The sequence below is a fragment of the Macrotis lagotis genome, chromosome X (assembly GCF_037893015.1).
Source record: "Macrotis lagotis isolate mMagLag1 chromosome X, bilby.v1.9.chrom.fasta, whole genome shotgun sequence".
NCBI lineage: Eukaryota > Metazoa > Chordata > Mammalia > Peramelemorphia > Peramelidae > Macrotis > Macrotis lagotis.
Window position 1 is genome coordinate 498,570,522 of NC_133666.1, and position 17,707 is coordinate 498,588,228.

The following is a 17,707-nucleotide window of genomic DNA, read 5'->3' on the forward strand; positions in this document are numbered from 1 at the left end:
CAGATTCTTTGGAGACAGGGAAAGATAGTGAATTTCAATAGAAATAAGATGAGGGTTGAAGAGTATGGGGAATCATGCTCCACTAGAATGATCTGGATTCCCACTGAACTACAAGCAAGCAGGGGATAAGGGATATTTGAGAGCTTGAAGGATGAGATTCCTTCAGAGTAGTCTGTCCTCCAAAGGAAGGCAAGCCACAGTAGATAGTAAAAAATAGGGTAATAGAGGCATGGTATTTTGCTCCCCCAGAATGTACTATCTTCCAAAGGCAGAGGAGAAGCGTTTACTTGATTTTAAAAATCATTTTTGAGCTCTTCCAAGAAGACTTTTTTGATTGGAGATCAATCCACATTCTCCTTTGGGGTTTCACATGTAGTTCTTTCCTGCTCTCCTTCACTGAGATGGTCTTGTGTTTTTATTTTTCTCATGGTTCCTGGCTTTTCTCTGACTTTTCTTATTCATTTTGAGCTCTGTTCCTGGACCACAGTGATGCGGTTTCAAGCTTCTTGGTTGGGAGAGCCCTGGGAAACTTTCCACATTAAGACCTCTAGAGATGTGCCCACTGGGCTGGGGCAGGCAAGAAACAAACCCTTTCCATTGTGAACATTATTGCTAATAGTGCTAGGGTCTTTCACACTGAGAAAACTGGTGACTTGCTTGGATCATACAGCCTGGCGGAGCCAGCCAAACAAGGAATCTGAGGTATCAGTGTTGGAGCACTCTCAACTTGCCTATTGTGCCACTAGCCTGCTGAGCCAGAAACTATGGCCTCTGCTGCAATCTCTGAGAGCCTCTGGTTGGCCAACTTGGCACCTCACCCATGCGGCTTTCAGCTCCACGTCATGCTACTGCTCCACCCTTCAAGATAGAACTTACCGGAAAAGGTTCCACTTTGTTCTTTTGTGAGTGTTTACATACTTAATTAAAATTTCTTCTGAGGGAAACTGGAGAGTTAAAGGAAGTACTAGGTTTCTCTCCACCATCTAGGTTGCACCACCCCCTTTCTGAGACATCTAAAAAGATTTCTGCGTTCCACTCTTTTTAATCCTCCCTCATTGATGTTACCAACATTTTTTTAAATAGAAAAAGTAACATACATACATAGGGTTTTTTTTTTAGGTCAAGTGGTCTTATGCTCTGATAAGTATAATGACCATTAATTATTTTTGAAGATCCAAAAGAAAGCATTCCACCTACTATCTGTTAGAAAGGTAATAGGCTTAGGAAACAGAATGGCATCCACAGACACACAAACACACACATATATGTGTGTGCATATATATATATATATATATATATATATATATATATATATGGACTCATCTGGTGAATGAGTTTGATTTATTTGATTATACATGTTTGCCACAAAATAATAATTTATTTCTGATATATATATATATATATATATACACCCACAAATATGCATTTATATTTATATGCAATTGGGGGGGTGTATATGTGTAAACACACACATATATGTATATATTGTATATATATATATATACATATATATAAATATACATATATAAATATACAACAATATCCATTTAAAAAGACTAGAATGGGATGGAAGGATATGTATAAAGAAACGAGAAATCACTGATGCTTGTTTCAGTACTTTCAATTTTCTCTTCTCTAGTAATAAAGTTTGGTCATGATTCTACCTTGTTGATTTTGCCTTTCACTTTTTTCACAATTCATCTTTTCTTAATTTATTTGCTTTTTAAAACATTTACTAATGTGAATTATTACAAAATTATTGATGTGCTATATTACAAAATTATAGATTATCTCTACTTCATGAGTTCTCTTGTAACAAAATGAAACATTATTATGTTTAGCTGTCTTTATCTGAAAGTGTATGCATTATTCCATGTCTGTAGCATGAAGACTATTTCTTTTAATTAACTAAAATCAATTTTTCTTCAACTGCCTTTAATCCCATTTAAAAGAAAGGAAAAAATTATCATAGCAAATTTAATCAACAAAAAATTATGTCATTTATGTATACTATATGTGGATCAGTGTATTATGTTCATGAATAACTATCTTTATATCTATTATGTGTATAAACCTGCATCCTAATTCTATCACATTGCTATTACCATCAGTTCTCTAAAATCGTGAACAGTCATTACATTTATCATATTTTGCAAATTTCAAAGATTTTCTTCAAATAAGTTGCTCCTGATTCCATTCATTTTATTCTTCATTAGTTTATAAGAATCCTTAAAATTATTCAATCATTTAATATTGGTACTATAGTATAAATGATTCTTCTGATTCTGTTTACTTCAATTTACTACATTTCATATCTCTGAGAATTCACCTATCTTCTCATTCTTTGTGTCATAATAGCACTCTATTAAGTTTATAAACTTCAATTTTGCTGTCTGGTATTCACCTTTTAAGCATCCTCATAATTTCCAGTGCTTTTTTAATCCAACACAAATAGTTACTATAAATATTTTTATATATAATGTACCTTTTCTCTTTGATATCTTTTGGATATAAAACTTATAATAATACAGTTGGGTAACAAAGCATGTATTTTTATTAACTTTCTTTAATTGCTTTCTAGAATGATTTTATCTGTTTGTAGATATTATTATTTTCCATGAATATCTGTGAACATGGAAAAAAATTTTGCTATGGGAGAATCATAAATAGGTTGACTATGGCTTATTTTTTGACTGAAAACATTGGTCAATTTGGGTCTATATGAATAAATCTGGTTGTCATTTAAGTTTTTATTTTTCTTTCTCTATTTTTAAAACTATGCTATGAGATATAGCTTATTTGTTTCCAAGACAGTATTGAAGGAATGGATGAATGGAAATAGCATGAATTAGCAGTTTAGTTAATGTAAAGCAATGTGTTGAATGCTGTGTACATAAATGGAAAAATTAAAAGTTCTGTACGTAAGTAGCACACATTCCAAAATAGGGAGACACATTAGGAGACCACAGGTGATAAATTATTGGACCTTCATAGAAGCATCTAGGTGGTGCAGTGCTGAACTTGGAGTTAGGAAAACCTGAGTTCGAATTTGACCTCAGGTTCTTAAAAACTGTGTGATGATGGACAGGTCACTTAATCTCTGTTTACTTCAGTTGTTTCCTTTGAAAATGAGGTTAATAATACCATCTACCATCTCCCAATTGACAAATGGTCAAAGGATATGAACAGGCAATTTTCAGATGAAGAAATAAAAACTATCCATAGAAATATGAATTTCTCTAAATAACTTTTAAAAAAAAAATTTCAAGGCAATTGGGTTAAGTGACTTGCCCAAGATCACATATCTAGGTCTGAAGTCACATTTGAACTCAGGTCCTCCTGACTCCAGGGTCAGTGCTCTAACTAGTGAGCCACCTAGCTGCCCCTCTAAATCACTTTTAATTGGATAAATGCAAATTAAAACAACTCTTAGATACCACCTCATATCTATCAGATTAGCTAATATGAAAAAAGCTGAAAACAATAAATTTTGGAGAGGATGTAGAAAACTGGGACACTAATAAAATGTTTGAGTTTTGAACTAATCCAAGTGTTCTGCAGAGCAACTTAGAACTTTGCTCAAATGGCAACTAAACTGTGCACACATTTTGTATACCTTTTTATCCAGTAATGCTATTAGGTCAGTATACCAAAGAGATCATAAAAAAGACAAAAGTACTTACATATGCAAATAGACATTAAGCAGCCCCTTTTGTGTTAGCAAGTTATTGGAAACTGAGGAATATCTATCAACTGGGAAATGGCTGAACAAGTTCTAGAATATAAATGTATTGGAATATTATTGTGTAATAATATATGAATAGACAGATTTTAGAAAACATCTGGGAAGACATGTATGAGTTTATGCAAAATGAATAGAACCAGGAAATTAATGTTCATAATATTTACAACATTGCATGATGATCATCAGTGAATTGCAAATTTCTCAGCAACAATCATCCAAGAAAAGTAAGACCTCAGGAAGGAAAATGCTATCTATATTGAGATAAAGAACTGATGACTCTGAATGTATATTGAAACAATTTCTTCTGTTCCTTTATTCTATCTTGTGACTATTTTTTCCTTTTTATCTATTTATTACACTACAACTGAGACTAAGATGGAAATATATTATACATGATAGGATAAATAAAAACTATATCAAAATGCTTACCTTTGTCAGGAGAGGGAGGGAAGAAAGGAAGGGAAAAAATTTGTAACAAAATCTTGTAAAAATGAATGGAAAATGTTCACAATATGTAATTATGAAAAAATAAATAATAACACCTACCTCCTGGGGTTACTGTAAAAATAAAATGATATAATATTTTTAAAGTATTTAGCACATAGCCTTTCTTGAAGTTATGTTAATAAATAAATATTTCTTTCTTTCCTTTCCTAAACTCTTTAGTAGAATGGCAATGAAGATAGCAATACATCTCTTGTAATGTTAGTTACATTATTTTCAATTATATCTGACTCTTTGTGACTTCATTTGCTGTTTTCTTGGCAGATACTAAAGCGATTTACCATTTCCTTTTGCAGCTCATTTAACTGACAAGCAAATTGAGACAAAAAGGGCTATTTGTCTAGTCCCACAACTAGTAATTGTCTGAGGTCAAATTTGAATTCACAAATATGCTTTCCTGACTCTAGGCCTAGAATTCTGTTCACTGATCCACTTAACTGCCTATTGCATGTTATTTTCATTTCTATACACACTTTATGATTTTGTTATAGATGGAATATAGATTTTATATAGATACATATACACACATATATTATTTATCTCTATATCTCTATCTCTTTTACTTCTCTGTGTTAGTGTGTTTGCATGCATGTATATTATATACATACATGCACAGATATATATATATATATATATGTATATACACACACAACATATTATATGTTTTTTTGCTGAATCATAATTAAATGAAAACATTCTTTTTCCACCTTTTCATTACCTTTTAGTTGCTGAGGAAGTGAAGACAACAGCACATATGGAGGAATTTGCTAGATTATGTGTTCATTGACATTGTTTCATTAGATATAAGCAGATGATCTGTAATAATGCTACTGTCCTCAGGTATTGGTAATATACAGAATAAGTATTTTTTACAAAGTCTGCTCTTTTATCATGGCTAAAAGGGCCAAGATGTTAGTATAATGAAAATTGAATTCTCCACTTACTGCTAAATGCATGTAGTTATATAGTAGTCTCTGGAGGTCCTGGTAGTGCCTCTTAAGTTCCACTAGATCCTACAATGAGAGCTGAGATGGAACTAGCTGGCATGCTTTTAGCAGTAATCCCAGTCCACTTTTACAAAATGGAACTGCATTCACTGTTTAGGAGAGTGCAACAGAATAGGAAACAAACCAACATGCTCTGATTAAGCATCTTCAATATGCATGGAAGCTATGATTCAAAGTTGAAATCAAAACAGTTCTCATCTTCATAGAACTTAAATTCTTCAGTTGAGGAGAGGTTTAAGATACAAATACATAAATAGTATATATATATATATATGTATATATATATATATATATATATATATATATACATATATATATATATATATACCTTCACATACACAATGAGCCAGACCTGCCTGGAAAGAAGCTAAGATTTCTAAGAAGCAGAGAAGTAAGAAAGGTCTATATTCTAGGTATAATGATAATTAATGAAAAGACAGTCAGGAAAAGGAAGGCTGGCTTGGAGAATAACTGGTTGACAAATTTGACTAAATGTAATGTGTATATAAAGGAAAATTATGCATTATAAGCTTGGAGCTGGATGATAATGGTATTGCTCCTTACTCTGAGGAACTTTATATGACAGACAAAAAGAATATTCACCTAGGATTTTAATTTATACCCTGAATTTATTAAAGTGGCTTTCTGTAGGCGAGGAGAAGTGTTACTAAAATTCAAGATGTTGCTTGCAAATTATTCTACCAAAATGGTTTTCTAATATTCCATCTCAGTATTCTTCACATATCTTCCACATATTCTTTTCTTTTCTTATCTCACAACATATTAACTATGAGTGTTTTTTTACTTGTTTTTTGCAAAGATATTGCCTGACTTGGACAGGGAAAGAAGATAACATTTTATCCTTTTCTACATTTTAAGTTTCCTTGAATTAATTTATAATTTGTCGAGTATAGTTTGAGAAATCTTACTTCTAATCATACATGCAAGGTGATTACAAAGCAACAATTTTCTTTTAATATGTTTTTAATGACATTCCTTTGCAGGAAGAAAAATGAAATCCAATCATAACATTAATCATTTCGATATACCTCACATTTTGATCTCCACAGGAAATTTTGCTATTGCAATAAATACAATCAAAATAATATTATTTATAATTCATTGTTTCTGTGAAATGTTTTGTGATGCACTAATGAAAGAGTCTTATTTGATTCTTTATTTTTTCTGTATCTTATTTCACACCCAAACTATTTTATTTGATTCTTCTAGGACACTTGAATAAGGGAGAAACGGATGTGCATATCTTTGAAATTCTGGAACAATACCCTTTGTTAAATTGAAAAAAAGCAAAATTTCCAACTCCTTGCTTCAATTTTCATGGGATAATTTTGACAATTAGGGAGAGAAGAAAAAAAGAGAAAGATACTAACTCCCTTTTTCTTATTCTTACTGGTTTTCAATGACTTATTTACTTTCCTTATTCAGTTGAATCTCCATATATTTTTTTTGCTAGTATAGGTTCCTGTAATTCTCAACAAATGAAATGATACATATTCAGCAAGTAGAGGAGGGGAGAGGAGAAGAGAGTTGTAAGAAACTTTAAAAGAATTGGGTATTGCATATAAATTCAATATTTTATGGAAGTTTGAAATTCTCCAATACTATCATGGAAATGTTTTCTTTTGAATAAAATACATGAAACCACAGGACAAATGCAAAGTCATGAATTACTAAGACTTTTAGTAAGCTATAAAGTTCAAATTTTTCAATTTTGCTTTCTCAGCATCTTTTGAATAAACCAGTAGGTAGAGAAAAGGACAGAGAGAATTCTAGGCATGAGAGATAGTGAAAATTCTTAGAGTTTGGAAATGAAGTTTCTTATTTCAGGAACATTAAAAAGGCTGGTGTCATGAAGTATATGGGAATGAGTAAGCTCGAGGAAAACTAGAAAGATAAGAAAGTGAATAGAATTGAAGACCAAACAGATTTTATATTTGAAATTTGAGGTGATAGGGAGCCCCTGGTATTTATTGTCTATAATTTTATATAGTCAGATTTGTACTTGAATTAAATCAATTTAAAAGCTGAGTTGAGGATGAATTGCATTAACAAGGATTTGGGGGCAGAGAGATCAAGTAGCAGGCCATCACATCACAATGTGATTAAGTTTTACATGAGTGATAGCAGCGTCAGAGGACACAAGGAGCTATGTACAAGAAATGTTACAAATGTAACACTGGCAAGTCTTGTCAATATATACATATATATATATATATATGAAATGGGAAGGGGTGAGAAAAAGGAATCAAGAAATCAAGAAAGGTAGGATATAAAACTGGGGACTGAGAGAATAGTGGTGCTCAACCATCATAGGGAAGTCAGGAAGAATGGAGCATTGGGGGGATAAGGAGAATATTTTTAGATACATTGAATTTAAAATGCCTAAGAAATAGCTAGTTCATGATATTGATTAGGCAGTTGAGGATAAAAGATGTAAATCATCAGAAAGGTTAGGACAAGATTAGCAGACTTGAAAGTTATCAGAATAAAGATTGTAATTAAATTAATGAGAAATAATTAAGAATTTTTTGTTTGATTTTTAAGGCTTATTTGTTTTACATTATTACAATAAACTTTTTGTGAAAGTAAACTTAAACCTCCTCCACCTCCCCCCCAAAAAGATAAAGAAACTTCAAGAGAAGTGAAGTGAGAGGAAAAAAAATTTGTACTTCAGTCTGTGTTCAGATTCCATTAGCTCTGTGTCTGGGGGTGAGTTGCTTTCTTTATCATAAATAAACCAGAGAAGTTGCTTCAATATTTCTCCCACAGTTGCTATTACTAGCTGTATTTCCCTCTATTCTAATTTACTCTTTTCTATTTCTATTTATTCTATTCTCATTCTCACCTTTCAACCTGTCCCTGCTCAGAAGTGTGTTGTATCTAAGTAGCCTCTCCCATGAGCTTCCCTCTCTTCTATCACTTACTCTCTCCCTCCCCACCCCCATACCGCTTATCCCATCCTCTCCTCTTATTTTTCTCTAGGGTAAGATAGATTTCTATACCCTATTAAGTATGTATGTTATTTCTTCACTGATCTATTTCTGATGAGAATGAAAGCTCACCCATTCCCTCTCATCTTCCCCCTTTCCACTCCATTGCAAAAGTTTTTTTCTCAACTCTTTTATGTAAAATATCTTAGACTATTCTATCTCTCCTTTCCCTTCCTCCCAGTACATTCTTTTATCATCCATTGACTCCATCTTTATACTATATTATACCATTATATTCAGTTCCCTTCTGTGCCTCATATATATGTGTGTGTGTGTGTGTGTGTGTGTGTTTGTGTGTGTATTTTATATTCTCCTTTAAACTGCTTTTATAAATGAGAAAGTTCATATGAGTTATAATTATCTTCTTCCTAGGCAAGAATACGCAGAGGTCAACATCATTAAGTTCCTATAATTAGTCTTTCTTGCCCACCCTCTCTATGCTTCACTTGAGTCCTGTACTTGGAGATCAAACTTTCTGTTCAGTTCTGGTCCTTTCAACAGGAAAGTTTGAAAGTCCCCTGTCTAATTGAAAGTCCACCTTTTCCCCTGAAAGAGGATGTTCAATTTTTCTGGGTAGTTGATTCTCAGTTGAAACCAAGCTCTTTTGCCTTCCAGAATATCATATCCCAAACCCTACAAGCCCTTAATGTAGATACAAATCCTGTATAATCGTGACTGTACAGCCAAGGTAGCTGAGTTGCTTGTTTTGGGCAGCTTGAAGTATTTTCTCTTTGACGTGGGAGTTTGGGAATTTGGCTATAATATTCCTGAAATCTCTTTCAAGAGGTTATTGGTGGATACTCTCAAGTTCTATTTGGATCTCAGAGCAATTTTGCAGCATTTTTTCTTGAAAAATGAAGCCTAGGCTCTTTTTTTTCTTAGTCATTACATTCAGGTAGCCCAAAAATTTTTTAAATTTTTTCTTATAAATCTGTTTTCTAGGGAGCCAAGATGGCAACAAGAAGGGATCGAGTCTTAGGAGCTCTCTGATAAAACTCATCAGCTAAGGACTCTAACTAAACTTTCAGGAGATAGAACCCACAAAGGGACCCAGTGAGGCAGTTCTCTTACTCAAGGTAACCTGGAAAAGAGCAGAAAGGCTCTGCTCCGTGGGATAGGAGAGGCGGCCTGCCAGAGCGGGGGCTTGCCAGAGCCAAAGAACTTCAGCCTCACGGAGGCAGCCCCAGGACGCTGGGAGTCTCAGCTCACAGCAGCAGGGGAGTCTCCTGAGCTGCACCCGGAGGAGCACTGGGCACAAAGTGGGGCAACAGCGGGGGACCTCTGCCAGAGCCAGCACGTGGAGCCCAGCCCTCAGGGCACACAGGGAGCAGCTTGGTCTTTCTGCAGCCCAGAGCTGGAAACAAAAGCAGGCCTAGGAGGTAAGCAGGGGCCCCCAGGGCATGAGCCCATTGAGCTGAGGGAGGGGAGTGAAGAGAGAGAGACTGCAGAGCTCAGTCCTCTGCCCCTGGAACAGGACTCTGGGGCTCTGACCACATTCAGATCCTGATCCCAGTCTAGGCCCCCCCTATAGAACAACAGGGCCCCCCCACCTCGGCCCCATGGCAGAGGGGGGTGCTTATGGTCATTCACAGACCAGGAGGGAGGACAGAGCCTCACACTTTGAGACCCTTGTGGGAGTGTCCCAAAAGCTCAGGAAGCACCCCCAAACCAGGCCCAGGCTGGGAAAATGAGCAAGCAGAGAAATAAAAGGAAGACTATTGAGAAATATTTTGCAAATGAGCCCAAGAAGGATCAAAATACTCAGTCTGAAGATGAGGAAGCACAAGCTCCTGCATCTAAAGACTCTAAGAAAAACAGAAATTGGGCTCAGGCTATGGACAGAAATTCAAATGAGGGAGTTGGAAGAAAAGCTGGGAAAAGAAATGAGAGAGATGCAGGAAAAACATGAAAATGAAGTCAGCAGCTTAGTCAAGGAAATCCAAAAAAATGCTGAAGAAAATAGCGCTAAAAACCAGCTTAGGTCAAATGGATAAAACAGTTCAAAAATTTATGGAGGAGAAGAATGCCTTAAAAAGCAAAATTGGCCAGATGGAAAAAGAGATAAGAAAACTCTCTGAGGAGAACAAATCCTTCAGACAAAGAATAGAATGCAGGGAGATTGATGAATTTACCAGAAATCAGGAATCAATACTTCAACCAAAGAAATGAAAAATTAGAAGACAATGTGAAATATCTCACTGAAAAAAAAAACAACTGATATGGAAAATAGACTTAGGAAAGATAATTTAAAAATTATTGGAATACCTGAAAATCATGAACAGGAAAAGAGCCTTGATGTCATTTTCAAAGAATTACTGCAGGAAAATTGCCCTGATATTCTAGAAGCACAGGGCAAAATAGAAATGGAGAGAATCCACTGAACCCCCGAGAAAGAGATCCCAAAAAACCAACCCCTAGAAATATTATAGCCAAGTTCCAGAACTCCCAAGTCAAAGAGAAAATATTATAAGCAGCCAGAAGGACACAGTTCAAATATCGTGGAGCAGCAGTCAGGATCACACAGGACTTAGCAGCAACTACATTGGAAGCTTGTAGGGTTTGGAATATAATATACCAGAAGGCAAAATTGCTTAGAATGCAACCAAGAATCAACTACACAGCAAGGCTGAATGTCCTCTTCCGGGGAAAAAGATGGACTTTCAATGAACCAAGGGAATTTCAAATGTTCCTGTTGGAATGGCCAAAGCTGAACAGAAGATTTGATCTTCAGATACAGGACTCAGGTGAAGCATGGAGATTGGAGGAGAATGGGAAAATATGAGGGACTTAATGATGATGAACTGCATGTATTCCTGTATAGAAAATTACACTGATAATACTCATCTGAACCTTCTCAGTTAATAGAGCAGGTAGAAGGAGCTTTTATAGTTGAAGCACAGGAAAAAGCTGAGTTCAAAGATAAAATATGGTGTAAAAATGGAGTCAATAGAAAAAAAAAGGAAATAGAATGCGAGCAAGAAAAAGGAGAGGGGGGACAGTCCAAGATATTTCACATAATGAGATTTTTTTATTACAATGAGCTATTGCAATGATATGGAAGGGGGGAGGCAAGGGGGAATGAGGGAACCTTTGCTCTCATCAGAGATGGCTAGGAGAGGAAACAGCATATATGCTCAGTGGGGTATAGACATCTGGAGTAAGAAGGAGGGGGGAGCAGGAAGAAGGGGTAGGGATGTGAATAAAGGAGGAGAGGATGGTCCATGGGGGGAGAGTGATCAGATATAACACATTTTATTTCTTACTTCTTGCAAGGGGTTGGGATTGGAAGGCCTGCCCAGGACCATGGGGCCAGGTGGATTCTGGGCCTAAGGGGTGGTATAGGGGCTCAGGGCTTCTTGGCCCCAGGACCAAGGATCTGTCTGCTGAGCCAGTCAACGACCCTACAGCAGAGTCATAGTGAAAGGAGAGAGAAAATAGAGTACATGGTAGTGGAGAAATAAGAAAGGAGGGAGTTGCGATCAGCAATGGCAATGGTGGAAAAATATGGAAGTAACTTTTGTGATGGACTTATCATAAATAATGAGATCCACCCATGACAGAGTTGTTGGTGTTGGAACAAAGACTCAAGCGCATTTTTTGTTATTATAATTTCGGGGAGGGTGCAGGGCAGGTGGGGCTGGATGGCCTGCCTGGGGCCACATAGAAGGGTGAACTTTGGGTGTCTGGGGCCGGATTTGGACCAAGGTGCTCCTGGCTCAAGGGCCAATGCTCTGTCTGCCACCCAGCCACCCCTACTATTATTACTATTTTATTTTATTTTAGGTCTTTTTTTTTTCTTTTTTTTGGTTTTTGCAGGGTAGTGGGGATCGGGTGGCTTGCATGTCACATGGCTGGGTGATTGTTGGGTTTACGAGGCTGGATATGGGCTCGGGTGCTCATGGCTCCAGGGCTGGTGCTTCGTCCATTGCGCCACCTGGCCATACCTACAATTATTAGTATTTTTTTTAATTTTAATTTTTTTCTCTCCCCTTTACTTTTTTCTCTCAATCAAGTCTATCTATATTCATGGGGGAGGAGGGGTATTTTGTTTACTTGTAAACAAGAATATTTTATTAATGTAAAAAAACATTTGTACAAAATGGGAATAAAAAATAAATTTAAAAAAAATCTGTTTTCTAGGTCAGTTGTTTTTCCAATGAGTTATTTCACATTTTCTTCTAATTTTTTGCCCTTTTAATATTGTTTTATTGTTTCTTGATTTCTTGCAAAGTCATCAACTTCCTTTAGCTCTATTCTACATTTGAAGGAATTATTTTCTTCAGAGAGCTTTTCATCTTCTTGTCTAGCTGATCAATTCTGCTTTTTTAAAGACATTCTTCTCCTCATTTGCATTTGGGGTTGCTTTTTTTCCATTTGACCTAAACTAGTTTTTAACATGTTATTTTCTTCATATTTTTTTGTGTATTTCTTTCACCAAGCTGCTGACTTGGTTTTCATGATTTATCTGCATCTCTCTCATTTCTCTTCCCAAATTTTCCTCTACCTCCCTTTCTTGTTTTTCAAAGTCTATTTTGTACTCTTATATTGACTGAGCCCATTTCCTATTTCTCTTGGAGGCTTTGGATACAGAAACTTCAATTTTGCCATCTTCTGAGTGTGTATTTTGATCTTCCATGTGACCAAAGTAATTTTTTCTATGGTCATTTTCTTCTTTTCCTGATGTTTACTCATTTCCTCAGCCTATGACTGATTTAGCACACTTCCAAGGTATTTTGGAGTTTGGGGGATACCCCCATAGGGTCCTTAATTCCTCCAAGGTCTTATGAGAGGCTCTGACTTCTCTCTTGCCTGGGCTGTGGGATGTGGATGACCACAGGCCCTCCCTTCTGCCCTGGAGCTTTGAGGAGAATCCCTGCTCCTCTTTGGTAGCATGGGGTCCCAGCCTACAACCTGGTTCTGAATACAGACAAACAGGAATAGGCGTGTCTTGCATCAGGGATAGGAGAGAGACCTCTGCATTTTCTCCTCACCTCCTTATTATCTGTGAGCTGAGTGGCTTAACAGCTTCCTGCCACAGGTTACAACCGCAGGGCCGATCTGAGGTTTGCACTGGCCCAGGCTCTGATCTCACTCTGCTGCAGCAGAGTTTTCTCACTATGCTCTCAAGTTATCCCTGTGATCCCTGGGTCAAGAGGTCCATAAACCACCCCTTCTGTCATGGACTCAGGTGCCCCCCAGGGACCCAGGAGTTGTTCCTGGAAGACTGGAGCAGGTTTGCTCCAGTCTGGCTGCACTGAAAACCTAACTTGCACTCAGTTTTTTTGTGGGTTCTGCCCCCTCTAAATTCTGGCTAGAATCATAATTCGATGACTTTTGGAGATTTTGGGTATGATTTTCTGGGAATTCTCTGCCCTCACGCTGCCATCTTGGCTCCACCCCAGGGAGTTGATAAAATTAACAAATTGTATAGTCCTATTGAAGGAAAAGAGGACCTAGGACAAAACTCCAGGTGATATCTATGTTTAGAGAGCATGATATAAGTAAAGATCCAATAAAGGAGATTGAGAATGAACTGTCAGACAGGTAAGAAGAGCTCTACATGAGAGTGATGTCCTGAATTCCTGGTCTGAGGAGAGGATTAACAATAGTGTCAAATGACTAGAGAAAGGTCAAGTAGAATGAAAATTAATAGAAGGCCATTGAATTTAGAGAAAAGACTATTAACTTGAAAAAAAAAGCATAAAAAATAGAATTGGCCAGTGATATAACCTGAGAGTAACTTGCAGGAAGATAACAATTTCCCCACTTCATAACCTAAATTATTCAAACATGTGGGAAAGAATTGAGATACTTCTGGGACAAAGCCAAGAAGACATACATGAAGCCAGCATACTCCAGAAGTTTCTCCTTACACAATACTATATGAAGCCTCAGGGGAATCTCACCCATGGAGAATTGATTCTGCCTGTGATTTTTCTTTCTCTCTTTTTTCTCTCTCTCCCTCTCTCTTTCTCTCTTTCCTTCTTTCTTCCTTTCTTTCCCAAACCGGGACTTAACAGAAAGGCTGGACAAGAACTTGGGATCCCCCCAGCCATGGAATGTTCAGAGTTGGTGCTCCCCCAAATTGATACCCATGCCAGTGTGGACACTCTGGAACGTTAGTATAATGCCCAAGTTGATGAACTCTTAAAAGCAGAAGAAATATCCCTGCAAATGATGCCCCTGGAGAATAGGGACGATTTGATGCTGGGAAAATGGATTCACATTACTGCAGGTCATCTTGGCGCTCTTGCATCTTACAGGCTTCTGGCTTTATACTGAAGCACAGACTTGGACTCCGGGAGCTCAACTAGCAAATTCAGGAATTCAGATCTGGTTGACATGGAAATACGCCACTAAATCTAGACAACAAGGAGATTTCATCTGTCCTGCATACAGCAAATGTAATATTGCTAATTGGACTATTGCTAATTGGTCTACTACTGATGCTAAATTTTATAGAGCCCCATTACCTATGTCTGCCCTCCTAACAGGACCTTCTCCTATAACTATTTTTATCTCTTCATTGGTTAATATCTCATTTTGTATTACTCCTCTCCACTTTATGCTCCCAACATTACGGGATAAAGTAATAAGACAAAGATTAACTGAAAATTGATCTACATGGAATAGAAATAACTCCACCCTTATTATAACTATTCCCCTTAATAATCAATATTTGTTTTGTGTCAATGCTTCTGTAATAACCAATCGCAATGCTTCAGTACATTATTCATTATTATTGCCCAAAACACCACCCACTGATCATCCTCCATCTGTTGTTCATGTCCCAAAATCATGTATTAATACCTCTATTGTTCAGCACAAAATTGTACTTCATTATAATGTGTCCTTTCCACCTTTATTGCCTTGTACTATATTTAAAAGAGCCTGGTATGACACCCTACTTGGCGGGGAAGGAACAGGTTTGGGTATAGTAAATTTTATAGATCTTGAGACCTTGGCCAGCAAACTGCGCAGTGCTGGATGGGATGTATCTCAAGCTTTGACAATTAATGCTAATTGGTTGCCCATGATGATCCTGCCACACCAAAATACTTTAAAATACCAAGGCCAATTCTTACAAGTTTTTTAATGATAGCATTCTAGCAAATATATGGATTGATGCTAATATAAGTGCCCTGTTTAGTTGGACCAAATGTTCTTTGCAAAACATGTACACTTTAATACAAAAAGAGAATGCTCAAAGGTTATTAAAAGAAGGAGATACTAACATTTGGGATGTAGCATTACCCTATATGGCAAATTATTGGAAACAGATCAAGCCTAAATGAGCTCAGTGTACTTCCCTTTGGTGTAGTGAGACTGTAGTATATTATCAAGTTCATATATGGAAAATGATGTGTCAATTCCATGTGATTCCTTTTGTGTTACATGATTATTTTGCTTTACCACATATAAATACTAACTATAAAGATCAAGACAATATAACTTATACTTTACAGGACTGTACTTTCACTAACAAAGGCATCCTGTGTGAGATGATGAATAGGTGGTTGGAGCCCTGCCTTCTCTCACACTCCTCTAACCTTTGTGACTTAACTGTTTATCCTCTTTCTGACTTTTCAATGTTATATGAAGTATCTTCTTAACACATTTGTTTAACCTCTAATAATAGTACTGATCTAGCCTCTGTCTCTCAGAAACCTCCCTTTTCTGGATGTTTTACTAACATCTCTTTTTTACACTGGCAGGGTGATGATTTTTACTTTTCCCCTGATACAGATGTTGTTAAGAATTTGACTTGGGTACCCAAATTGTTATCTCTTCCCCATACTTCTTTATCTTTACAACCTTTAATTGCTTTTCTTAATCAATCTTATGTCCTAAAGAAGCTGTTAGAGTCTGATCAGCACGCTTTGAATGAACATCCAATACAGACTCACACAGTTGTAGGACATTTAGTCGAGGCCTGTCATTTAGTAACTTCTGATACTAATCACCATTGGTATGATTTCCTGTTTAAACCAGCAACTGCTACTAGATATTTTAACTGTTTAGCTATTCCTATATTGTTGTTAATGATTTTCTTGTTATTATTATGCCTTTGTAATTTTTATATGTATATTAAAATGAAACAAATTTACAATAGGTTTACTCCTATAGTCCCATCCTCATACATTTCTCGTGACCTTAAGGCCAAATGAATAAGAAAATGAAATTTTCTTATAAGTAAGTTCTCTGGAGCCTGTATGAGGATGTACCTTCCTCAGGAATTTATCTCCCCCCCCGCTCCAGACATTCCATAGGTGATTTGGCCACATTTCAAAGACTCCAGGAGCCAGCCACTTCTTGGAATACACAGGTAGTACTGGGGAGAACTGGCTATTCTCACAGTATTGACCTTATTCAGAGTAAAATCTTCAGGCCCCCTATGGCATTTCCTTGAAGTCTTCAAACTGCTAGACTTGTAGGCTTTTCCCATATTACTGGTAAAGGAACTCTCTTGCAACTAAATTAGCATCTAGCCTTCTCTGTTCTCCACTGATAAATACTCTGAGGCTCCAAGCATTGGCGAGAATCTCACCCATGGAGAATTGATTCTGCCTGGGACTTTTCTTTCTCTCTTTCTTTCTCTCTCTCCCTCTCTCTCTTTCTCTCTTTCCTTCTTTCTTCCTTTCTTTCCCAAACCGGGACTTAACAGAAAGGATGGACAAGAACTTGGGATCCCCCCAGTCACGGACTGTTCAGAGTTGGTGCTCCCCCAAATTGGTGATGTTATCTTTATCTTTTTCTTCTACTTTGATTATAGTATTACTAACCCATTGTCTTTAATGTATTAGTTGCTGTATTGGATGTTATTGTAATCAATCTACTCCTTGTGTTGTGTAATTAAAATACTTTCATTTAAAAAAAATACTATATAAAGCCTCCACACAGACATTGAATTTACAAATCCCACCGAAAAAAGATCAAAACAAGACACATTTTAGAGGATCTTCTGTGAAGATTTGTCTCTTTCCAGGGAAAGGAGGAAATAAAGCCCAGCTAGATGAGAGAGCCAAAGAGAAGTTTTTAGTCACAGTGCAGTACACAGAGGGTCCCAATCCCAGACAAAGACTGAAGCCTGAGAACTGGGACAAAAGACAGCACTGGGTTGGGAACAAACTACCTTATAGGCAGAGCCTGGACAAGGAGTAAACAAACCTCTGCACAGGCAATGCCTGGACTACATAGACAACATTTTGGCTAGTGATGAGCCAGAAAACAGACCCCAGATGCAGCACAAATTGCTCCCTGTAGTCTAGGAACAGAGCTCAAACAATCAAAATGAGCAAAATAACAAGAGAAAGTATTAACTATAGAAAATATTAATCATAGAGATGATAAAAATGCTGCCTTAGAAGAAGAAAGCAGTGACAAATTACCTACATGGGAAGTCTCAAAGGAGTCTAGGAATTGGACTCAAATCCAAAGCC

General features: G+C 36.7%; 1 pseudogene; it reads left to right on the plus strand.

Annotated features, from left to right (window-relative positions):
- The window catches only part of LOC141499305 (cullin-2-like), a 121,291-nt pseudogene extending 120,385 nt beyond the window's left edge, over positions 1-906 (plus strand).
- Positions 907-17,707: the final 16,801 nt, after the last annotated feature.